The sequence below is a fragment of the Cervus canadensis genome, chromosome 22 (genome assembly GCF_019320065.1).
Source record: "Cervus canadensis isolate Bull #8, Minnesota chromosome 22, ASM1932006v1, whole genome shotgun sequence".
Lineage (NCBI taxonomy): Eukaryota > Metazoa > Chordata > Mammalia > Artiodactyla > Cervidae > Cervus > Cervus canadensis.
In genome coordinates this window covers 6,288,885-6,314,906 of record NC_057407.1, presented here as the reverse complement: position 1 = coordinate 6,314,906, position 26,022 = coordinate 6,288,885, and the positions used below count along the sequence as shown (strand labels likewise).

Below are 26,022 nucleotides of genomic sequence, written 5' to 3'. Positions count from 1 at the left end.
CTCAGTGTGTGGATTACAGTGTGCCACCTGTAAGTGGCAGCCTGTGATATTCGTCTTTCTCTGTCTGATACTGTCATCTCGAGGCCTGTCCTTGTTGCTGCCAATGGCATCATTTCATTCTTTTCTATGGCTGAGTAATATTCCATTGTATATGTGTACCACATCATCTTTGTTCTCCATTTCTCTGTGGCTGTTTATTTTCATTGGTTCCATGTCTTGGCTCTTGAAAATAGTGTTGCATGATCACTAGGGCACATGTGTCTTTTCAAATTCTGCTTTTCTATGTACAGACCGCCTGGGAGTGGGATTTCCAGACCCTGTGGTAGCTCCAGTCTCCAGGAAGTGCGGTGCAAACGAAAGCACTGGGCCATTGTGGAAGCAGGTTGTGGGCTTGGAAGCTCAGTGGAACAAAGGCTTTGGTCAATCTTGGGGTCTTCTGGACTTGTCTCATGTGCTTTGGGACCCCAGACATTTGAGGCGCTTTGGCATCTCTGAAACCATGAGATGTGTGATGAGTAGTGGAAAGGAGGGGGAGAGGTGAGTGAAGCCAGCCTCTGACCGCCTGGCCTGCCCTCCTCCAGGGACCCCCAGGATGACTGGAGGTGGACGAAGGGCAGCAGGCAGGGGCAGCGGTGGACCGCCGGCCTCTTCTTTACCTTGCATGTGCTCCAGGCGGCGAAGGTCAAGTCCTCCTGGAGCAGCTCTTCGGAGGGGAGCTCCCCCAATCGCAGCTGGCTCCTGGAGCGTAGTGCTGTGGCCGCCCCCAGCGCTGTGTGGGATTCAGGGGTCCAGCAATCCCAAGTGCCTGAGAGCCCGAGGAGGAGGAGGCTGTGTCCTGGGGCTCATCCCGCCGCAGCAGCTCCTCCTCCCCCCGGTCTTCCACCTCCTCCCCTCTTTCTCCTCCTCTTCTCCCCCCTCTTCGTCCTCACCCTACCCCTCTTCCTCCTCGTCCTCCTCCCCCTCCTCTTCCTCTGCCCCAGGAGTGGGTGGGGCCCCCTCTGAAGGAGGCCTGATTCGGAGCTCTCCGGGTATCTTTCGTCGAGGGGATCCCCTCTGCGCCCTGCCAGACCTTCTCTAGAAGAACTGTCTCTCGGGGAGCAAGCCTGCAGCTTCAAGGTAAGAGGCCCCGAGGCTTTGAAAGCAGTGAAGCCCTTTCCCCTGGCTTGAGATGTTGGAGGTCGTATTTTGGTGAAAGGATACTTAAAAAAAAAAAACAAAACAACCTCTTAAGACCTGTGGGGACTTCCCAGAGGGGCACGTGTCAATTGGTAGGTGCCAGGGGATGGCCTGAAGTTCCGTGCAGAGGTGGTGGTCAAACCGGCCAGCACTTTGGGACTACTTTAGGACCCTTGCGCCTACTTGAGGACCCTTGCGCCTTCCTGCTGCGGTCACGTGGGCTGTGGGCGGGGCTTCGAGTCTTTAAATTTTCCTCAGGTGCTTGTCAGGCTGGAGTCAGACCGGCTGAGCGGGAAGGTGGGTGGCGTGCCCCAGAGGCCCAGCTGTATCCATTTTGTTTACAGATTAAGGAGTTGTGTCTTGTGCTTTGAAGCCCAGAACCAAGGCAAGAATTTGGTTCCTGGTGTGGCTTTTCCCCAGGGTTACGGTTTCTAGCACGTTGGGATTTTGCGTGGTGAGGCAGGGTTTGCTTTGGAGGTTCCCATTTATTTCCCCAGTGGGAACACACAGGAGGGCTTCCTGACACCGGGAGCCCACTGAGGGTGCTTCACGGAGGAGGCGCGTTTCATCCACTGATTTTACGTGAAGCTAAAAAAGAGAATTAATTTCATTTTTTTCAGCCCGCAGGTGTTTATGTGTTGTTGAGGGTGTGTGTGTGTGTGAAAGTTGGTCTTGAGTTTTGGAAAGGTTGAGTCTCTGGCAGTCAGTCTGCTCTTTGCTGGCTCCAGGGAAGCCCTAGCTTATGTTGCCAGTTACTGTGTGAGCGTCATCCACGTGTTTAATCAGGTTTTGGAGAAATGGTTAGGGAAGGCCTAGTTTGTGCCGCACAGTGCCTCTAGTGGTTTGGGGTTTGGTCTAGGTATTGGAGCTCTGGGCCTTCAGAGGTGAGGAGGAGGGCTGTATGTGGAGGAGGTGAGACGGAGTCTTATTTGGGTGAGACGGGCTGCCCCTCGATAAAGTAATCATAAAATAGAAAGAATTAGCCTGAAGCAAAGTAGTTCGTCCTTAAGCCTTTGCGCAGTGGTTCTTACAGCCTCACTCCTCAGTTGCGGGTATTTAATACTTTACCTTTGCTGGTGGGTTGTATACCTTAGGCGAAGTGTTCCATGTCTTTTCAGAGTGGGGCTCACGGAACCCTTAATAGGGCACATTGGTAATTATTTTGATGCGTGTGACCCACGTCTTGCAGGATCTTTAGCTTCCCAACCAGGGGCTGAACCTGGGGCTTTGGCAAGGAAAGAGCAAGTCCTAACAGCTGGGTTCCCAGGGAACTCCCCATGCTGACTTTAAAAAAAAATGAGATGATAAGTTGATAAGGTTTGTCTTTGACTTAAGAGTGCTGAATAGGACTGAAATGTAAGTAAGGTAGATATGTGGGGAATGTGATCTTGTCACTAATCTTTGATTCAGTTTCATTGGTTTTGGGTACTGGGTGAAAAGATCAGTTGATTTAACTTAAGTAACAAGATCTTCATGCGTGGGGGTATTTTGCATAATCTTTCTGGTGCGTCTGGTCTGGGGCTTGGGTTGTCCTGAAGCAGGAACTGAAGAGTTGAGCACTGGTTTGTGAATACTTTCCTCCTTGAAGTCCATCGCTCTAAAATGTGAGAAGTTCCGAAGCTATACATGATCTGCTTGTATGCTGTGCGTGAATGCATGTGTGGATGTGAGAGTGTGAGTTAATGGCTGTGGTGTTTTAGAAATAGATCTAGCTGAGCCACCCGTGTGTGCACAAACATGTGCGCGTGTGTACATGTGCATTCAGTCATGTCTGACTCTTTGCAGCCCTATGAACTGTAGCCTGCCAGGCTCCTCCGTCCATGGGATTTTTCAGGCGAGAATACTGGAGCAGGTTGCCACTTCCTCCTGCGGGAGATCTTCTGGACCCAGGGATCGAACCTGCGGCTCCTGCATTGGCAAGCAGATTCTTCACCTCTAGTGCCACCTGGGAAGCCCTAGTCCAGTCACAGAGACCCTTTTCTCTCCTTTAGACCCATGGTACATTTGCTTTGTGAACTTGGAGGGGTACACACTTAGCTTTGTGTGTCCCCCACAGTATGGAAGTCTCTGTGCCTGGTCATGGAATATTCCCAGGGAACGACATTTGTCTTAGTTCATTCTGGCTGCTGTAACAAAATGCCATGGGCTTTTGTTAGCTTGTAAACCACAGAACTTTCTCACAATTCTGGAGGCTGGAAGTCTGAGATCAGGGTGCCGGCTTGGACAGGCAAGGACCCTCTTCAGGGTCCCACACTTCTCTTTGAGTCCTCACGTGACGGGGGAGGGGGCAAGGAAGTTGTCCTGGGGCCCCTTCACTAGGGCCCTGAGCCCGTCACTAAGGGCCCCGCTTTCCTGACCCAGTCACTTCCCGTGGGACACATGGCATACTGTCACCTTGAGGTCAGAGTTCAACATGTGAGTCTCCTGGGGAACACATTCAAACCATACCTATACAGGGGGATTTTGGAATCGCTGGGGATTCCTGTTGGCCAGCATCTCGTTGTTTGTGCCTTATTAGCTGTGGGTTGTTTGTGAGATTCTCTTAGATTCTAGTGGTCACTGACAGTCCCTCCTTACTTTATAGGGAAGGTTGAATGTGTCTGTTATGAGCACCTTCACCCACTTTATGTTCAGTCTTTAGTTTGACATATGCAAATTTCTGATTCATTTTAGGGGAGGAAGAGTTTTGAGCCTTCATGATGTGCTAAAGCTTGTCAAATGAGTCTCAATGTTTGACCTCTCGATGGTCACTAAATTCTAAGTCTTCTGAAGTGGGCAGAGTTATCTTTTTAAAATTTGTTTTATTCATTTTTCAGAAGAAAACGAGGGTTATGCTAAACCCTTGAGATTTTAAGCATCATTGTTGTTTTAAATTGAAGTGTAGCTGATGGCAGTGCTGTCTTTATGTCTTAGCAAATACTTGGCTATCAGCGAACACATGTTTGAGCACCTGTTATGTGCAGGCCCTGGGAGAGTGAGACTCAGAAAGGTCATATGACTTGACCAAGGCCACACAGCTTCCCCAGGGCAGAGCTGTCATATAATCCCCGATCAGTCTGACTTTGAAGCCAGTGTTCTTTCTGCTGCTGCCCTCTGTGACCACTGTCCTCCTGACCCAGCGTTAGACCTGGGTGCGGTCTAAAAGGCTGGGGACATGAACAAGACAGGATCCTTTCTCTTGAGGAACCCTCCACAGGGTCACGCAGCCCAGACACGAGAGAACACTGTGCATCTTGGCTCGAGTGATGAACTTCCATGAGTGGTCCTGTCTCTGGCATCTTCTCCTCGTGGATGTCCGGGGCTTGGGTAGAAGGCTGTGCCGGGGCTGGAGCAGCAGAGAGTAAGCCGATTCGTCACAGGGCAGCGTGTGGTGTGTTATATCAGGGATATCTGAAGTCACGAGGAGTCTGAGAAGTGAGGGGTTAGCCATCGGGGAAGTCCTCACAGAAGAGGTGTTGTTTGAGTTCTGCTCATAGATGAGGAGGAGGAAAGGGCAGTTCAGGCAGCAGAAGCAACGTGTGTCCAGAAAGTGTCAGGAAATGCTGGTCTCTGATGCTTGGGGCACGTCTTGTTCCTGTGGCCCTTCTTTTCCCCTTTCCAGTGTTTTCCTCATTCCCAGGACACCCTAGTGAGTGGGAAAAGGTAGGAGATGATGCTGGACGGAAGGCTGGGGACCAGCCTGGGGAGGAGGGCTTCAGGGGACACGCTCAGGAGTCTGGGATCTCTACTGCAGGCAGATGCAGAGCCGTTGCAGGGTTTTAAGCAGAGGTGTGACGTTGCCAGATGGTAGAACTCCTTGTGGCACCTGTAGAAAGTGGCTGGATGGGGCCACGCGGGCAGCCACTGCAGTTGTTCCCCGTGACTCACAGTGCTGAGGGCTGGCGTGATGTCTCCCCTGACGTCTCATTTGCCACATGCTTCATAGGTGGAATCGCCTTTCCTAATCTCTCTTCTTCCAGGTTGATCCCAAAGACAGTCCTCGGAACTCTGGATTCTGATCTCGCAGCTGGAGCTGAGGGTCCAAACGGAACGGCTGAGGAGCCAGACAAAGTCCAGAAAGGCAGAGGGATAGACTTTGAGACCAAGGCTCTACCAGGATCTACCTAAAGGCCATCCAGGGGGTCCTGAGAGAGTCGATGCCCAGAAGGAAAGGAGAGGCGGCCTTGAGGGCGAAAGCCAACACCGGGGAGCGCCGCAGCCCAGGAGAGGGTGCTGCCGTGGGTGTCACCAAGTCTGCGCCTCACAAAGAGGAAACGTCCGCCCCAGACGTCAGAGCGGAGGAGGGAGGAGGCTGGGCTGGAGACGAGCAGCTTCTGTGACAACACAGTGTTGAAAGACCCTCGGGAGAGACCCAGAGAGCAGCCCCTGGGTGACCGAAGGGTGGTCGCTGGCCAGGGCTCTCCACCGCTGGAGGTCTGCGACGACTCTGGCTCAAATTTCTACAGCCAGAAGGTGAGTCCCAGTCATGCCAGGCATGAGTTTTGTTCAGTGTATTTGGTCTTTTTAATTTGATCCTAAGTGTTATACTCACTCAACACAGTCCTTGACTTCCTCAGGGCTCCAGGAAGCAAATTGATGGTTCTCTTCTAACATGGTTCTTTAAAAGCTGTTGTAGTTGTTCAGCTGCTAAGCGGTGTCCAACGCTTTGCAACCCCTTGGACGGCAGTGCACCAGGCTTCCCTGTCCTTTGCTATCTCCTGGAGTTTGCTCAAACTCATATCCATGATGCTGTCTAACCATCTCATCCTCTGTCGTCCCCTTCTCCTTTTTCCTTCAGTCTTTTCCAGTATCAGGGTGTTTTCCAATGAGTTGGCTCTTCCCATTAGGTGGCCAAAGTATTGGAGCTTCCGCATCAGTCCTTCCAGTGAATATTCAGGGTCGATTTCTTTGAAGATTGACTGGGTTGATCTTCTTGCAGTCCAAGACTCAAGAGTCTTCTCCAGCACCACAGTTCAAAAGCATCAGTTCTTTGGTGCTCAGCCTTCTTTATGGTTCAACTCTCACATCTGTACATGACTACTGCAAAAACCATTGCTTTGACTGTGCAGACCTTTTTTGGCAAAATGATGTCTCTGCATTTTAGTACACTGTCTAGGTGTGTCATAGCTTTCCTTCCAAGAAGCGATTGTTTTTTAATGTCATGGCTGCATTCACCTTCTGCAGTGATTTTGGATTCCAAGAAAATAAAATCTGTCACTGCTTCTACATTTTCTCTTATCTATTTGCATGAAGTGGTGTGACTGGATGCCATTATCTTTGTTTTTTGAATGTTGAGTTTTAAGCCAGCTTTTTCACTCTCCTCTTTCACCCTCATCAAGAAGCTCTTTAGATCCTCTTTACTTTCTGCCATCAGGGTGGTATCATCTGCATATCTGAGGTTGTTGATATTTCTTCTGGCAATCTTGATTCCAGCTTGTGATTCACTCTTGCCATCTCCTGCTTGACCATGTCCAATTTACCTTGATTCATGCACCTAACATTCCAGATTCCTATGCAATATTATTCCTTACAGCATCGGACTTTACTTTCACTACCAGACACTCCCACAACTGAGCGTCATTTCTGCTTTGGCCCAGCCACTTCATTCTTTCTGGAGCTATTCATAATTGCCCCCACTCTAAGGCCCCCAGGCGTGTACTGGACACTTTCCCACCTGGGGGGCTCATCTTCTGGTGTCATATCTTTTTGTTTCTTCATCCTGTTCATGGAGTTCTCGTGGCCAGAATACTGGAGTGGCTTGCCATTCCCTCCTCCAGTGGACCATGTTTTGTCTGAACTCCTCACTATGACCTGTCCATCTCGGGTGGCCCCGCACTGCGTGGCTCAGAGATTCATTGAGTTACACAAGCGCCTTTGCCCTGACAAGGCTGTGATCCATGAAGGGATCTTTAAAAGTCATCACAGACTGAATACGGGCCAGCCAACTCTGTCTGTAAAGAGCCAGATAGTAAATAGTTTAGGCTTTTGGAGCTTTTAAGGCCTCTGTTCCAGCTTTTCAACTCTGATGTAATAGCATGAGAACAGCCATAGATGATATTTAAGTGAATGAACCTGATTATGTTCCAGTAAAACCTTATTAACAACACCAGGCACTGCATTAGGTTTGGCTTATGAGCCACAGCTTGCTGAACTCTGAATTAATACTTGAAAATACTTTGCTCAGTGCCTCATTTGTAGTAGACTCTCCATAAATGTAGCTTTAAATGTTACCATACGGGCTTGAACCTTAGGCAGTCTTGAGTCCAGGTCATTTCTGGTTTTCCGAAAAAGGAAACCCAAAACCTTTTTTTTTGGCCCAAATTGCTCTATAAAGCCCCTCAAGGTCTTAGATGACATCATCATAAGTGTGTTTATCGTATGTATTTCTAAGTACATATGCCTCTTTTGAAGTTGCTTTTCTTCCTCCCACTCTCACGTTGTATTAAATAATTTTATTAAACCTTTTCCCACGTTTCTCTGACATAGTCTTTGTTGTCACTGGAGCACCTTTTTGAGTCATGCAAGGTGATTTCCTGAACTTCCCTGATGAGAAGGAAAGAATCTGACTCAAGAGGTCTGAGGTGGGACTGGGGAACTGGTGTTTTTAACAGATCCCCTCGGATGACAGAGAAGTATGTGAAGCATACAGAGGACATCTCTACCCTCCCACCTGAGTTGGAATTTTAGCTGTTTTTATTTCAGCTTTTTATCATGGAATATTTAAAACATCTGTGAAAATTACCCACACACTCATCAGTCATCTCCAGTAAGTACTAACTCACTGCCAGTTTTGTCTTGTTTGGTTTCTCTGTCCGCTTTCTCTCTACAAATAATTGAGAAGCAAATCCCACCTACTGTTATCATTTCACCCATAAATATTTTAGTGTGTATCTGTAAAATTAAGAGACAGGATCTTTAGGAAAAATATAAGCGTTACTACAGTTCTGATCTTTCCCCCTGTTCTGTCTCCCCCAGTCCTCAATAGCATCAGCTGTCCAGTCAGTGATGAAATTCCTGCTTCATGAGTGTTTCTGTTTCTTTGAAACAGGATGCAGGAATCATGTGTGTCAGTTACTAAATGCTTTAAGTCTCTTAGTCTCTGTAGATTCCTCCTCCCCTCTCCCACCCTGTGTTATAATTTATTTGTTGTAAAAACAAGATAGAAAGAGAGAAAAAAGGTGTTATTTGACTTGTAGGATTTCCTGCATCTGAGATCTTACGCATGCAATGTTGCACTTTTAGAATCTGTATTATTCTGTCACTGGAAGTCTTACCCACGATGCAAATAGCTGTTCCCTTTGCGTTTTTTCAGAGTCCCACAGTGTAACATGTCTAATTATTTTTTCGGTTACCTTTTTAAGAAATATATTTCCATCATTTAAAAGTAAGAAATGTGTTTAGTGAAAAGTAGTTTTCTAACCTGGCCCTGTGTTGCCCTATTCCTCCACCTGGCTACCACTTTATATGTTTCTTAAGTATTTTTTCAGTGTGATTTTATGCGAAACCACTTACCATATTGCTTTTCAAACAGTTACCTTCCAAAAAAAAAAAAAAAAGTAGAAATGATCTTTAAAAGCTTTATTAAAAATACTGTCCAACCCAGAACTCTTGAGGTCATACCGGAAGTAATTTTTAAATCTGTCACCTTTCTTTGCTTCCTTTCTCCCTTCCTTTAAAAACATGAATGTATTGCTCACTGCAGTAGCACGCATGCTAAGACTGGAACGAAACGGGGATTAGCATGGCCCCTACGCAAGGATGACAATAAATTTGTAAAGGGTCCCATGTGTTTTAATGAGGTGGATGAGTCCAGAGCCTGTTTATACAGAGTGAAGTAAGTCTGAGAGAGAAAAACAAACACAGTTTATTAACGTATATACATGGAATCTAGAAAGATGGTACTGAGTAACCTGTTTGCAGGGCAGCCGTGGAGATGCAGAGAACAGACTTGTGGACGCAGTCTGGGAAGGAGAAGGTGGGATGGATGGAGAGAGTAGCATGGAAACATGGGCATTACCATATGTAACCTCGATAGCCAGCGGGAATTTGCTGTAGGATGCAGGGAGTTCTAATCAGATGCTCTGTGACTGCCTAAGAGGGGAGGGACTGGGTGGGAGGTGGGAGGGAGGATCAAGACAGAGGGGACCGACATGTACCTATGGCTGATTCATGTTGTTGTATGGCAGAAATCAACACAATATTGCAAAGCAGTTATCCTCCAATTACAAAAAATTTTTTTAAATAAAATAAGTTTAGGGAGTCTCTTTAAGTGTCTTAAATTAGCTTGGTTGGGGTTCGTTTGGGGTCATTTTTCTTCTTCAAATAAAAGAATACATCTTGTAATACAAGAGACTTTGTAAGGACTTGAATAGAAAATGATCCCTCAGAAAAGGAGGCATCATTTTGAGAAGAAAACCTTCCCTTCCCTTTGGGCATTTTTTGGGTAATTTTACAGATTAACTTTTGTTGGTGAAATATAGTCTAAAGAGCTAGATTGCAAAGATGTCATTTGATCCATAATGCTCTTTCATAGTGAGTTGTTTGTTATACAAATTGTATTTGCTTATGAAAATACTAGAAGAAGTTCCTTAAGGCCTCTTGGTCGTCATCTGGTGCCAGCGGATACAGATGGCTTCATTAAGGAAAAGAAAACAGGCACTTTAGCGGAGTTGTTTCTGCATGAAGTGAAATCTGGGTTGAGTGTATTTCGCAAACCTGGTCTGTATCAAAATTACATGGAGATGTAAGTACAGGTTCCTTGGCCCTTCCCTGGACCACCTTAATCACAGTGTCTCAGGGTGGGGAGGGTCATAAAAAAGCCCCCCAGTGGTTCTGGTGTGAAGCTCCATTCAGGAATCATTGTACCATTTATTCTACAAATTAATTCAAATACCCCAGGGGCATTAGTGGTAAGAATCGCCTGCCAGTGCAGGAGAAGTGAGAGATGCGGGTTCGATCCCTGGATCCAGACGATCCTCTGGAGAAAGGCATGGCAACCCACTCCATATTCCTGCCTGAAGAATCCCATGGATAGAGGAGCCTGGTGGGCTGCAATCCCAAGGGTTGCAAAGAGTCTGACATGACTGAAAATGCATGCAGAAATTAAAATACAGTATTCACGGCACTTATTATTTTCCCAGACACTGTTCTAGGTGTTTAGGAGACATCAGAGAAGAGAAGTTCTTGACTTTGTGGACTTAGGATCTAGCAGGGCTTAATTGATTGAATGCAGTGTTTAGTTGTTCAGTTATTGTTGCTACCTAGTGATATAACAAACTTTTTTTTGCTCTCAAGTTTGTGAGTCAGGAAGTCCGATCGGTCTGGACTGAGCAGGTCTTGCGTGGTGGGGGGAGGGGGGCTCTCTGGTTCCGTTCAGTTACCAGGTGGGCCCCGGTCTGAAAGCCCGGTAAGGCTTGCAGTTGTTCAGTCACTCAGTTGTGCCCAACGCTTTGCAACCCCATGAACTGCAGCACCTCAGGCTTCCCTGTCCTTCAGCATCTTGCAGAGCTTGCTCAAACTTCATTATGCCATCCTGCCATCTCATCCTCTGCCGTCCCCTTCTCCTGCCTTCACTCTTTCCCAGCATCAGGATCTTTTCTAATGAGTCAGCTCTTGGCATCAGGTGGCCAAAGTATTGGAGCTTCAACTTCAGCATCAGTCCTTCCAGTGAATAATTCAGGGTTGATTTCCTTTAGGATTGACTGACTGGTTTGATCTCCTTGCAGTCCAAGGGACTCTCAAGAGTCTTCTCCAACATCACAGTTCAAAAGCATCAATTCTGTGGTGCTCAGCCTTCTTTATGGTCCAGCTCTCACATCCATACACGACTACTGAAAAAACCATAGCTTTAACTAGACAGAACTTTGTCGGCAAAATGATCTCTCTGCTTTTTAATACACAGTCTAGGTTTGTCATAGCTTTTCTTCCAAGGAGCAAGCATCTTTTAACTTTGTGGCTGCAGTCACCATCTTCAATGATTTGGAGCCCAAGAAAATAAAGTCTGCCACTATTTCCATTGTTTCCCCATCTGTTTGCCATGAAGCAATGGGACCGGATGGCATGATCATCATTTTTTGACTGTTGAGTTTAAGCCAGCTTTTTTACTCTCCTCTTTGACCTTCATCAAGAGGCTCTTTAGTTCCTCTTTGCTTTCTGCTGCCATAAAGGTGGTGTCATCTGCATTTTTGAGGTTATTGATATTTCTTCTGGCAGTCTGGATTCCAGCTTGTGCTTCATCCAGCCCAGCATTTTGCATGATGTACTCTGCATATAAGTTAAATAAGCAGAGTGTCAATATACAACCTTGACGTACTCCTTTGCCAATTTGGAACCAGTCCGTTGTTCCATGTCCGCTTCCACTTGTTGCTTCTTGACCTGCATATAAATTTCTCAGGAGGCAGGTAAGGTGGTCTGGTATTCCCATCTCTTGAAGAATTTTCCACAGTTTGTTGTGATCCATTCAGTCAAAGGCTGTAACGTAGTCAATGAAGCAGATGTTTTTCTGGAACTCTCTTGCGTTTTCTGTGGTCCAGCGGCTGTTGGCAATTTGATCTCTGGTTTCGCTGCCTTTTCTAAATCCAGCTTGAACATCTGGAAGTTCTCGGTTCACATACTGTTGAAGCCTGGCTTGGAGAATTTTGAGCATTACTTTGCTAGCGTGTGAGATGAGTGCAGTTGTGCAGTAGTCTGAACATTCTTTGGCATTACCTTTCTTTGGGATTGGAATGAAAACTGACCTTTTCCAGTCCTGTGGCCACTGCTGAGTTTTCCAAATTTGCTGGCATATTAAGTGCAGCACTTTCACGGCATCATCTTTCAGGATTTGAAATAGCTCAGCTGGAATTCCGTCACCTCCACTAGCTTTGTTCATAGTAATGCTTCCTAAGGCCCTCTTGACTTCACACTCCCAAGATGTCTGGTTCTAGGTAAGTAATCACACCATCATGGTTTTCTGGGTCATGAGGATCTTTTTTGTATAGTTCTTCTGTGTATTCTTATCACCTCCTCTTAATAGCTTCTGCTTCTGTTAGGTCCAGACCATTTCTGTCCTTTATGGTGCCCATCTTTGCATGAAGTGTTCTCTTGGTATCTCTACTTTTCTTGAAGAGATCTCTAGTCTTTCCCATTCTATTGTTTCCCTCTATTTCTTTGCATTGATCACTGAGGAAGGCTTTCTTACCTCTCCTTGCTATTCTTTGGAACTCTGCATTCAGATGGGTATATCTTTCCTTTTCTTCTTTAGCTTTTCTTTTCTCATCTATTTGTAAGGCCTCCTCAGACAGCCATTTTGCCTTTTGCATTTCTTTTTCTTGGGTATGGTCTTGATCACTGCCTCCTGTACGGTGTCATGAACCTCCATCCATAGTTCATCAGGCACTCTTATCAGATCTAATCCCTTGAATCTAATTGTCACTTCCCCTGTATAATCATAAGGGATTTGATTTAGGTCATACCTGAATGGTCTAGTGGTTTTCCCTACTTTCTTCAGTTTAAGTCTGAATGCAATAAGGAGTTCACCACCTGAGCTGCATTCAGCTCCTGGCAAGACTGGGCATCCACAATGCTCAGTCACTGCTGGACGCGCTAGGCAGTGGTGCACCCTCTCCAGCGTGTGGTCGTGGGTGCTCAGATGTTACACGGTGGTCGACCACCCTCAGAGGATCTAGTGGAGAGAACCAGGGGCGACGGCAAGGCCCTTCCGCCCTGGCCCCAGAAGCGGCAGGGTCGCTCCTGGTTCTGTCAGTGACAGTACAAGTTTGCCCAGGTTCAAGGGAAGGGGTCACAAAGCCCACCTTTCAATGGAGGCTGATGTCAAAGAATTTGTGAACATAGCTTGACACGGCTACAAGGGCATGGCGGTGTGTTTTGAATGTGCGAGAGACGTGTTGTTAGGGGCGCTGGGTGTTGCTTTTCTCTGAAATGCCCTCCCCTCCCCAACACCGTGTGTTTTTGTTGTTCAGTCACTCAGTCGTGTCCGACTCTTTGTGACCCCATGGACTGCAGCATGCCAGGCTTCCCTGTCCTTCACTATCTCCCGGAGCCTGCTCAAACTCATGTCCATTGAGTCAGTGATGCCATCCAACCATCTCACCCTCTTTTGCGCCTTTCTCCTCGTGCCTGTGTGATTTGGTGAGTAGTTTCTCCCCCAGAGGGATTTTCCGGGAAGGGCGTGCAGGCCTAGACCCTCTCGGGGATGGCACGTGGCAGCATGCTCAGAAGTTTGCTCCCTGAAGCTGCTAGCCCTGTTCTGAGGTGCAGCTTGGCTCGCTTTCTGGGAATAACAAGGAAGCCGGGTGACAGAGTCCACTAAGGCATGAATGCAGAGCCGTCATCACAGCCATAAAAGCTGCCAGGGCTTGTGTTCTGCAGGTGACCGTGCACGGGAGGCTGTCGTCACACAGACGTTAACCTTCTGTCTCTTTTGCTTTCTGCAGACTAACAGGGCGAAGGAGCAAAGAGCATTCTGGGAGGGTGTGTGGCCACGTGGCGGAGCCGCATCGAGCCGCCTGCCCAGGCTGGAGGGTTTCATCGACACCCACTGTCACCTGGATGCGCTCTTTGCCAGGCTGTCCTTCCAGGGGACCTTCACTCGGTTCAGGCAGATCTACAGCAGCTCCTTCCCGAGGGAGTTTCAGGGCTGCGCCTCCCAACTTCTGCGATCCTCCCACACTGACCGACAGCCTCTGGGAGGACCTGCTGAAAGAGGACCTGGAGTGGGGAGGCCTCTGGCTGTCACCCCCATTTTGCTCCCTGCTGCGGTGAGAGGCAAGAAGGAAATCTGCAGGCCTTCAGGCACCCCAGAGCCGTGGCGTTCGGGGCGATGGGCTTGGATGACTCCCTGAAGTGCTCCACGCCCGCCCTGGTACAGCACGAGGCAACGTCGTCCTCGGGGGCTTACTTACCGTGTGAGTTCCTCATTTCCTTGTAACATCAGGATTTCTCTCCCTGGGGAACTAACGAATTTAGAATCTCTAAGGACGTCATCACTCTTATCCAGACCCCCTAGTTGTCATTGGTCACATGCTTCACACGCTGTTTCTTACCTCTCAGCTTCATTGTGTAAGAAGATGGGGACAGGCCCGAAGTGACCCTTGCAGCCAATGATACCAGTGGCAAAACTTCTGTTCCTTCTTGGGAAGCAGCACATTTTGTTTGATTAATTAAATAATATGTTATATTTTTTATAAAATATATTTTATAACATATATAATTATTTGTAACTTATATAAAATATATTTTATAACTTAAAGTTAGTGTGCCCGTTGCAGGATATTTGAAAAGTACACAGATGTGTACAGATCATTTCCTGTTCCATCAACATCGTGACCATGACCATCGTAAGACCCTTCCCGCCCAGTGAGCTTTGTTTCCTCCTGCGCTTTTTCTGCTGGCTTACCGGGGAGGACAGAGTCTCCAGCCCAGCCACAGTTTCTGTCCCCAAACAATTCTTCCTTCTTAACGGTTTTGAAATTCAGATGTGTTTTGAAATTCATGTTTTTAATGTTGCTGTTCCTTGGAGAATTGCGAGGAACAATTGGGAGGTGTGTCTTTCAAACACCTGTCATAGAATCAGGAACACGTGGGCTGTCTCTACATGCTTTTTAGAAAAGTAGGAAAATCAAAATGAGAACGTAGTAGTCGCAAACCTTTTTTCTACTGTGAAAGTGTGCCTGCTTCATTAAGTATGCTTTGAAAAATAGGCTTTTTAACATCTATGTAATATTCTACCTTTGATTACTTAAGGGAAGATTTTTTAGAAGCAAAAATTAAATGTGGGAATTAGAATTCCTTGCTACCTCCTGCCTGTGGAGGGGCCCAGGGGAGGGTGGATGTGCTGGGGGTGGGGGGTTCTCACCAGCTCTAGATACTGGATCTAGCTTGTCTTTACAGTCCTTGGCAAGCAGTCTATGCTCTTGGTTCCCCAGGGTCACTTTCCCTTAGTTGAAAATCACAGATTCAATGTGAGTTACATCAGAATTGGTATTGGCTCATTGCCAGTGTTTTGAGGCGAGGTAGTGTAAGTGTCGGACCTGACTGTCATTGCAGGTGAACACCACCTGACTCAAATTACCCAAAACATCTTTTTATTTGATGTAGTAATTCAAACACGAATTATATTCCACAGTTGAAAAAAATTCATGGAAACATTAAGTCGAAGATGACATAATTTGTTTATAAATGAATTAGTATTTTTGTTTTTTTCCCTAAACTGACCTTTTTAAAGGAAAGAATAAGTTCTGGCTCTATTTTTTCATTAAAATTATTAGCAACTTGTTTATTTTACTACTGAAGATTTTTAAAGTAACTAGAACTTTTTAAAATGTAATATATCTGTAGGTATCCACCTAGAAGAAGATCTGATTTTGGTTAGGAAAGCAAGTTGGAGGAGATATATGTAGTATTTATTCTTTCCACACACACTTGAGCACCCTACGAGAGTCAGGCATTGTGCAGATGTGTGTGTGTATGGCAGCGTTGTGTGTAGGAAAAGGTGTGCAAGGTGATGGATTACCTCTGGGGAGTGGGGGTAGAGGACGGGGCAGTGAAGGCGGGGACACAGCCTGTAGTGATGCCTCTGAGCACCGCCCTGCCCCCGGAGCCCCAGATACACATGGCCCAGTGGTTGCTGTGAGCACAGCCTGGGTTCAGATTTGAATCGTGGTGCTGGAGCTCACCACCCGCAAGTTACATGACCTCATTCGGAGCCTCGGTTTCTTTGCAGGATGGGCTAATAGCAGGAGCTCTCCTAAGGTGCTCTTGGGCATTGCACGTTATAATACATCTAAATACTGCTTCCACCTAGGAGGGCTGTCCCTTGTGGCTCAGCTGGTAAAGAATCCGCCTGCAATGCAGGAGACCTGGGTTCGATCCCTGGGTTGGGAAGATCCCCTGGAGAAGGAAGTGGCAACCCACTCCAGTATTCTCGCCTGGAGAATCCCATGGACAGAAGAGCCTGGCAGGCTACAGTCCATGGGGTCGCAAGAGTCGGACATGACTTAGCGACTAAAGCATCACCAGCACCATCACCAGCACCTAGGGAGCGTGCAGTGTTAGCTATTATTATTCTGCCTGTAATGCGGGAGACCTGGGTTCAATCCCTGGGCTGGAAAGATCCCCTGGAGAAGGGAAAGGCTACCCACTCCAGTATTCTGGGCTGGAGAATTCCATGAACCGTGTAGGCCATGGGATCGCAAAGAGTCAGACACGACTGAGAGACTTTCATTTTCATGCATTATAAAGTTTAAGAACACAGAATCCGACACAGAGGGGGTTGCCCACTGCGCTGGCTGCTCTGGGAGTAACCAGAGTGACCCTGACCCACAGGCGTTGTCCCCGTCTCCTCCCAGGTGTTTGAGGGGCAGCTACAGCTGGCCTCGTCTCAAAGGAAGCCCTTGGTGATCCACTGCCGAGAGGCGGAGGACGATCTGCTGAAAATCATGAAAAAATGGGTGCCTCCAGACTACAAGATTCACAGGTGAGGGCCTAGTGAACGGGCCCCGCGGTCTAGGATGTTGCTGGGAAGAAGAAAGTGAGCGAGGAGAACATTGATAATGTCACATCTTAATATAGAATCTTTTCCCAAGATTAACTATCAGCTTGATCCATATGAAATTTCTGGTGTTTGATTATTTTTTTTTTATCTAAAAATATGGCAGCTTCGTTTGGTCTGAGCTGATACCTTAAATCATTGTGATCCCCATCCCATGAAAGTGTGAAAAAGGGAAAGTGTTAGTTGCTCAGTCGTGTCTGACACTCTGTGATCCCGTGGACTGGAGCCATGCCGTGAAGCAGGCTGAAACGGGGGCTCGGTTCTCAGAGATGAGAACTGTTGATCTCGGGAGAGGCTGCCTTCAGGGCACCTGAAAAGAAATTTTCTCTCCTCCTTTGAATTGAAAAAGCTCATCCTTCCCCCTTTCCCTCCTTAAAAGTCCAGGATGCGTCTTCTCTAAATGGTACCTAGGAGTTCTTTAGTTTGGTAAAGTCACCGACCCCTGCATCGTGGGCCTGTTTTAGGCGTGGGCTAGGCTTGGGGAGGAGGGGCCCTGGAGGAGCCGTGAGAGACGGTCAGCTGGTCACTCTCCCGAGGCTGGGGGGCTGAGGTGGACACGGGGCGCCCTGGGAGCTGGAGGAGGGGCCCTCAGCTGTATCTGGCTACAGTAAGGCCAGGAGTGACGCCCGGCAGGCGCTTTCAAGAGGGGCAAGAAGGGCTTAACTGAGAAAACGGAGTCTGGATCCCGGGCAAGGTCAGGACAGGTGGCTGAAGCATGTGGGGCTGTCCGGCCACTTGACGCCTGCCTCCAGGGGCCCCAGGCCGGGGGAGTGTCACCTCTGAGTGGAGCCACCCCCAGAGACCCGAGGCGTGGGCGCTCAGCCCTTCTGGGGTGATGTGTGTTGTACTAAGAGTGCGGACAGGGGTCAGTTCAGAGAGGAAAACTCACCTGTAGGCCAGCCCCCCATTTCCGCTTTCTGTCTCCTTGTTCACTTGACCACGTGGACTCAGTCTTTCCCTGCTCTTGTTGCGATCCAGAGGGACTCGGGTTGTCCACTCTGCCCCGACTGCGTGGACTGTGAGTCCTTCCCTGGGATGTGGTCTTTCTGTGTCTGAGAATCTACCCACTGGCAGTCTCATAAAAGAGGGGACGGGTCTGGAGGAAGTCGGGGGCTCTGCAGAGCGGGTTAGAAGGGAGCCCTGACCTGGAAGTGTCCTTCCCACGGGCACTGCTTCACCAGCAGCTACCGGGTCGTCGAGCCCCTGCTGAGCACTTTCCCAACATGTCCCAACATGTCCATGGGCCCGGGAGAGCCGGCAGGCTGAGAGAGACCCCACAGGAAAGGATCGTCCTGGAGAGCGATGCCCCCTATTTCTTACCACGACAGGTAGGGCCGTCTTCAGGCTGAGCTGAGGCTCTGAGGGGGGAGGGTGGGAGGCGGGCGGTCACCGCGCGGGGCCGGCAGGACCTGGGCCACAGTACCTTTCCAGGTGCCCCGACCCCACACCGTGGCTGTGTAGACGCCGCCTCTGTATTGCTTTTCAGAATCAGAGTTTGGGGGACCAAGAAACTGAAGCATAGCTACTCTGTTCCAGGTGGTGCAGAGCCCCACCCTACAGAGGGTCGTCCAGGGAAGCATGGGACTCTAATCACTGGCGCTCCATGACGGGGACTCTCTGCACCTGCAGACAGAGGGGCGTCTACACAGTGTCAGAGAGGCCCTGCTGGGGGAGGGCCGGGGAGGGGGTCGGACGTGATGGTCATGACCGGAAGATGCAGCGGGGTCCTGAAGGCTCGGTGTCTTCCAGGTTCCCAGGAGCGTCTGCCAGTGCGCCCGCCCCGGCCTGGCCTTGCACACGGTTCGAGAGATTGCCAGGGTCAAGGTCCTGTCACCCAGCCACATCCTGGCCACCCTCCGCGAGAACACCCGCCGCCTCTACAGCCTCTAAGCTGAGACGTGCCATTAGGAGTCTCCCAGAAAAGGTGGCGAAGATCACATTCCTTAGGTTTTAAAGTCCAAGACAAAAGTGGCTTGGGCTCTACGTTTGAAACGGAGAGTACATAACCAGAGGGTGAGAGCAAGGAGCGCAGGGTGTCTGGAGTGACCTCGAGTCTAACCCTTGTCCCCGTCTCTTCCCTGACCGGCGGCCTGATGAGGGGAAGGCCATGTGAGCTCGGCCTGCATGTCCCCCTCGAGGGTGTGTGAGACCCCCCGGACGGGGTGCTTCCTGAGACCTTGGTGGGTGCTCCCCCTTCAGGCTGGCAGGGTTGGGGGGGTGGGTGAGGGGTGCGCACTGGCTTCCTGGCCGCGGGGCTCCAGGGCCCCGGACGAAGAGGGGGAGGACGGACATGAGGATGTGGCGAGCTCGCCCACCAGCGCGCGTCTCTGCAGCTGGTGGTGTGAGTGGTCTGTGAATAAAGTCATCGCCCTTCTCAGCTAAGTGCGTGTGGGCGCCTAGCGTGGTTCCTGGTTTCTCCACTCTAAACACACCTCCCCGGTGGAACTCTTCCTCTGGGGGACGTTTGCCGGAGACCACGCAGGCGGTGAAGGAGCCCCTCGTTTCCCTGGATGACTCTTCGGTCCGATCCTCCGGGTTACCGTGGCAGCCCCGTCAGCACTGGCAGAAGGAGCTCAGCCGCTGGCCGCACTGGTCCCACTGCCGTCGATTCAGTGGGGCCAAGGGGCGCCCATCATCCAGGGCACGTCCTGGCCAAGGAGCTCCTGACGGGTTGGGGGACCCAAGGAAAGCCTGCTTGAGCAAGACCTCAGGGAAGGTGCTCCTGCTTGCAGATCCCCCTGGACCGCAGCCTACCAGGGAACACCAGCTGGGCCTGCGCCAGGATGAAGAGGCATGCTCCGGTGGGGGTCTGCGCCCCTGCAGGCTTCCCGCCAGACTAAAGCACATGGGCCGCATGCTCGTGCGTCCAGGCCTGGGCTCCTCGTGCCTGTCACACAGTGCACCGTGGCCTGTGTGGGCAGGAGAGCTGGTGGGCGTTGGTTCCGATCTATGATTTATTTCCGATCTAGTTTTCGTGTGGCTGGCTGGATTGTTTTGCTGTGCTGCCAGAATGCCTCTGTATCTCTGCCCCCTTGCCCCCTTTGACCACCCTTTTCTGAAAATAAAGTGATGGACCTCCCATGGCCTCCACGTTTGTGCATCTTACTCTGAGTGTTACCAATGGTTTAGTCATTGATTAGCTCAAGAATCCAAAGGTCTGGAGGCATTCTTGAATATGTATGTGCCTTAGCAAAATTCAACTGGAAACAAGCATTCCTGGTCCCTTCTTCAGAGTTCTGCTGCTGGACTTTCCTAGTGGTCCCGTGGCTAAGATTCCATGTTCCTGTTGCAGGAGGCCCGGGTTCAATCCTTGGTCGAGGATCTAAGGTCCCACGTGCTGCAGAGCAACTAAGCCCACATGCCACAACCCCTGAGCCCGTGTGCTGGAACTACTGACACCTGCATGCTTTGGAGTGCGCTCGCCACGACTGAGGAGAGTCTGCAATGCAGCAAAAGATCCTGCTTGACATGATGAAGATACCATGCGTTGCAGCCAAATAAATAAATTTTGTTTTAAAAAGAAAGTTCAACTCTCAATTTACTGCCTAGGAACACCCAGATATACTTGTGCTTCTTGGCCATGAAAAATAGACACCTTCTTTGTTCCAGAGCAGTGCAATAGGAGGAAGAAAAATTGAGTGCCCAAGGGTGTCGTCAATGACTTGGTTGTTCTGTGGGCTTTGGACTTGAGCTCTGATGCCTCTGGGCAAACTGACTGCAAAGCCGTGAAACAGAATTTCCTCCCACCTTCCAGTGCTGTTCTAAGGTATCCCTGGACACAAGTGCTCAAGCCAGAAGCAAATGCGCCAGAAGGGAGGCTCTGTTCCAAGAACAGCAAACAAATTTGGAATCTGTGGAGGCCTCCTCTTGGACACACAGTCATTGGTTTGTATATTTCCAGTACATTCTTCACTTGGTCTCAGCCAAACGCATGGCAGCTGCGTCCATGTGACGCAGCGATAGCCTCTTTGTCTCTGGAAATCTGCTCTCGGCCTTTCTGAGGTTTCACATCTTTCTCTCTGTGTTAAATTTGGGATCAGGCATAGTCAAGCTGTCCTGCAAGCACTTAGTAATGCAAGCATTTTCATTTTTGTTTCATTTTTATTTTTTGATTGAAGGATAATTGCTTTATAGAATTTTGTTGTTTTCTGTGAAACCTTAACATGAACCAGCCAGAGGTATACATATATCCCCTCTCTTTTGAACCCCCCTCCCATCTCCCTCCCCATCCCACCCCTCTAGGTTGATACAGAGCCCCTATTTGAGTTTCCTGAGCCATACAGAAAATTCCTGTTGGCTATCTCTCTTACATATGGTCATGTAAGTTTCCATGTTACTCTTCCCATACATCTCACCCTCTCCTTCCCTCTCCCCATGTCCGTGAGTCTATTCTTTATGTCTGTTTCTCCATTGCTGCCCTGTAAATAAATTGTTCAGTACCATTTTTCTAGATTCTGTATATAGGCATTAGAATACAATATTTATCTTTCTTTTTCTGACTCACTTCACTCTGTATAATAGGTTCTAGGTTCATCCACCTCATTAGAACTGACTCAAATGTGTTCCTTTTTATGGCTGGGTAATATTCCATTGTGTATATATACCACAACTTCTTTATCCATTCATCTCTCGATGGACATCTAGGTTGCTTCCATGTTCTGGCTATTATAAATAGTGCTGCAGTGAGCAATGGGATACATGTGTCTTTTTCAATTTCGGTTTCCTCAGGGTAAATGCCTTGGAGTGGGATTGCTGGGTCGTATGGTGGTTTTATTCCAAGTTTTTAAAGGAATATCTATACCATCTTTCATAGTGGCTGTATCAATTTACATTCCCACCAACAGTGCAAGAGGGTTCCCTTTTCTCCACACACTCTCCAGCATTTGTTTGTAGACTTTTTGATGATGGCAGTTTGTGCCCGTGTGAGGTGATATCTCATTGTAGTTTCGATTTGCATTTCTCATAATGAGCAATGTTGAGCATCTTTTCATGTGTTTGTTAGCCATCTGTATGTCTTCTTTGGAGAAATGTCTGTTTAGGTCTTTTCCCCACTTTTTGATTGGGTTGTTTGTTTTTCTGGTATTGAGTTGTATGAGCTACTTGTATATTTTGTAAATTAATCCTTTGTCAGTTGTTTCATTGGCTATTATTTTCTTCCATTCTGAGGGTTGTCTTTTCACCTTGCTTATAGTTTCCTTTGCTATGCAAAAGCTTTTAAGTTTAATCAGGTCCCACTTGTTTACTTTTGTTTTTATTTTGGTTTCTCTAGGAGGTGGGTCCTAGAGGATCTTGCTTTGATTTATGTCATTGAGTATTCTGCCTATGGTTTTCCTCTAAGAGTTTTATAGTTTCTGGTCTTATATTTAGGTGTCTAGTCCATTTTGAGTTTATCTTTCTGTGTGGTGTTAGGAAGTGTCCAGATTTCATTCTTTTATGTGTAGCTGTCCAGTTTTCCCAGCACCATTTATTGAAGAGGCTGTCTTTGCCCTATTGTATATTCTTGCCTTCTTTGTTAGAAATAAGGTACCCATAGGTGCATGGGTTTATTTCTGGGCTTTCTGTCTTGTTCCATTGGTCATATCTCTGTTTTTGTGCCAGTACCATACTATCTTGATGACTGTAGCTTTGTAGTATAATCTGAAGTCAGGAAGGCCGATTGCTCCAGCTCCATTCTTCTCTCTCAAGACTGCTTTGGCTATTTGGGGTCTTTTGTGTTTCCATATGAATTGTGAGATTTTATGTTCTAGTTCTGTGAAAAATGCCATTGATAATTTGATAGGGATCACATTGAATCTGTATATTGCATTTGGTAGTACAGTCATTTTCACAATATTGATTCTTCTTACCCAGGAACATGGAATCTCTCTCCATCTGTTTATGTCATCTTTGATTTATTTCATTAGTGTTTTATAATTTTCACATTCTGTATACAGTTCTTTTGTCTCCTTATGTGAGTTTATTCCTAGATATTTAATTCTTTTTTGTTGTAATGGTGAATGGGATTGACTCCTTAATTTCTCATTTTTCATTGTTAGTATATAGAAATGCCAGTGATTTCTGTGTATTGATTTTGTATTCTGCAACTTTGCTAAATTCACTGATTAGCTCTAAGTAATTTTCTGATACTATCTTTAGGATTTTCTGTATACAGTTTCATGTCATCTGCAAACAGTGAGAGCTTTACTTCTTCTTTTCCGATCTGGATTCCTTTTATTTCTTTTTCTTCCCTGATTGCTGTAGCTTGGACTTCAGAACTATGTTGAATAATAGTGGTGAAAGTGGACACCCTTGTCTTGTTCCTGATCTTAGGGGGAATGCTTTCAGTTTTTCACCATTGAGAATAATGTTTGCTGTAGGCTTATCATATATGGCCTTTACTGTGTTCAGGTAGGTTCCTTCTATGCCCATTTTTTTGAAGAGTTTTAGTCATAAGTGGGTGTTGAATTTTGTCAACAGCTTTATCTGCATCTATTGAGATTATCATATGGTTTTTATATTTCAATTTGTTAATATGGTGTATCACATTGATTTTTTGTGTATATTGAAGAATCCTTGCTTCCCTGGAATCAACCCAACTTGATCATGGTGTATGAGCTTTTTGATGTGTTGCTGAATCTTGTTTGCTAAAATTTTGTTGAGGATTTTTGCATCTATATTCATCTGTGATATTGGCCTGTAGTTTTCTTTTTTTGTGTTGTCTTTGTCTGGTTTTGGTATCAGGATGATGGTGACCTCATAGAATGAGTTAGGAAGTGTTCCTTCCTCTGCAGTTTTTTGAAAGAGTTTTAGAAGGATAGTCATTAGCTCTTCTCTAAATGTTTGATAGAATTCTCCCGTGAAGCCATCTGGTCCTGGGCTTTTGTTTTTTGGGAGATTTTTGATCACTGCTTCAATCCCAGTGCTTGTAGTTGGGTTATTCATAATTTCTATTTCTCCTTGGTTCAGTCTTGGAAGATTGAACTTTTTTAGGAATCTGTCCATTTCCTCCAGGTTATCCATTTTATTGCCATATAGCTGTTCATAATAGTATCTTACAATCCTTTGTATTGCATTGTCTGTTGTAACCTCTCCTTTTTCATTTCTAATTTTGCTGATTTAGTTCTTCTCTCCTTTTTTCGTGATGAGTCTGGGTAAAGGTTTGTCAATTTTGTTTATCTTCTCAAAGAACCGTTTTAGTTTTATTAATCTTTATCATTGTTTGTTTCATTTCTTTTTCAATTATATCTGCTCTGAACTTTATGATTTCTCTCCTTCTACCAATTTTTTTTTCTTTTTCCAGTTGTTTTAGGTGTAAAATTAGGTTATCTGTTCGATGTTTTTCTTCTTTCTTGAGGTAGGATTGTATTGCTATAAACTTCGCTCTTAGAACTGCTTTTGCTGCATCCCATAGGTTTTGAGTTGTCATGTTTTCATTGTCATTTGTTTCTAGAAATTTTTTGATTTCCCTTTTGATTTCTTCAGTAACCTGTTGGTTATTTAGAAATGTGTTGTTTAATCTCCATGTGTTTGTTTTTTACAGTTTTTTCTTGTAATTGATATCTAGTCTCATAGCATTATGGTCAGAGAAGATGCTTGATTTCAGTTTTCTTTAATTTACTGAGGGTTGATTTGTGACCCAAGATGTGGTCAATCCTGGAGAATGTTCCATGTGTACTTAAGAAGAAGGTGTATTCTTCTGCATTTGGATGGAATGTCCTGAAGATACCAAGCGTTTTCATTTTTGCATCAGTGATTTCCGTAACATCCAGGCCAGTGTCCACTAAAGTGTGTGGTTCTTGAGTGAAGTTTCCAAGACGGCAGAAGAACCGTTGGTCTGTGGCCAGGCAGTCCCCTTGCTTGCTGTAAACGCTCATCTGACAATGCCGTGTGGACGTGGATTCAGACTAAAGGGAGGTAACTAAGCTTGAGTCTCCACTGTTGTGTCTGTACACCATCGTAAGAGAATTTCTTACACCCCTGTCAGTGTGTAAGAGGTTAAGTTCATGTGCTATTATGCTAATGTACCTGGCATATTAGTCATAGAACACAGAAGTTTGGTTTTTTTAAAGTCTGTTTTTAAAGGAGGTGTTTTCTCCCCTGTGGCAAATACCTTGCTCAGCCTGGGGATAAGTACACCAGCTTCAGAGAACCGGAGTTAGTGGTGTCAAGAAGGGACGTGTGCAGGAGCAGGTCTGAGCAGGCTGACCTGGGACCAGGTTAGAAATGCTATGTATTCTCAAGTATGTTCCCTGTGATCAGTTTTTCTGCCAGTTATTGACTTGAAATTGTTCTCAGCCCACTCCAAGCTGACCCCATGTATTGTGAAGGAAAATGAGAACTAGAAACAAGAGGAACCCCTGGGACCTTAGGCAGTAGGGTCAGGCGGTGACGTGGGTCACCGAGTGTGCAGCTGAGTGTGTGGGAAGCAGCTGAGTGTGCGGAAGTGCGGCCTAAGCCCATAGCTCTGGGTGGGTCAGAAACGTGTTTGCTCTGTGACCTTGGGAAGTCGCTTAATGCCTCTGGACTTCAGTTTTCTCCCTCATGAGTGGGTTTTTTTGTGTGAAAATTAACTGAAATCACGCTAAATTCATGTAAGCAGTATTTTGAGCAGTGCCTGGTGCCCAGGAAAGTGAAAGTGTTAGTCGCTCAGTCGTGTCTGACTCTTTGTAAAGAGTCTGAGTCGTGTCTCTATGACTCTATGACTCTATGACTCTATGACTCTGTGACCCTATGGACTGTAGCTTGCCAGGCTCCTCTATCTCTGGGATTCTCCAGGCAAGAACACTGGAGTGGGTAGCGTTCCCTTCTCCAGGGGGTCTTCTCTGACCCAGGGATCAAACCTGGGTCTCCTGCATTGCAGGCAGATTCTTTACCATCTCAGCTACCAGGGGTGCCCAGGAAGAATGCAGTAAGTGGTGGCTGTTAAGACAGTTAACGTGCAGGTGTCATGTGGGAGATGCTTGGTTCGTCCTTGACAGTGACCAGTGAAGACGAGTGTTTACGTGGGAAGGGCCCGCACACTTCATTGTCATGGGTGGGTCCGCAGCTGGTGTTCACATTCAAGTCTGAGTCTGAAGCTTTCCAGCGCTGCCTGGGCCAGTGAGAGAGCCCAGGCCACAGTGGGTGCTTCTCATCTGTGTGTGGAGTGAATGACCTGGGCGAGTGGGAGGGAAGGCTGGTGTGGCCCTTGAGGAAGGAGTAAGGCCTTGTCTCTGAGGAGGGGGCAGCCGGTGACCAGCGTTCCCTGGGGCCTGACACCTGTCCTCCCCTGAGCCCCATCTGGCTGCTGTCCATCAGGTCAGGAGCGGGTTTCTTGGGCCCTTTGAACGTGTTCAGGC

At 47.3% G+C, this 26,022-nt stretch overlaps 1 non-coding gene and 1 pseudogene across 1 annotated transcript; both read left to right on the top strand.

The window, feature by feature from the left end:
- Positions 1-592: 592 nt before the first annotated feature.
- LOC122424362 lies at positions 593-19,790 on the top strand (annotated as a pseudogene).
- On the top strand, positions 8,845-8,947 carry LOC122425214. The gene has a single exon (XR_006264761.1). It is a non-coding gene; the product is annotated as a U6 spliceosomal RNA (small nuclear RNA).
- Positions 19,791-26,022: the final 6,232 nt, after the last annotated feature.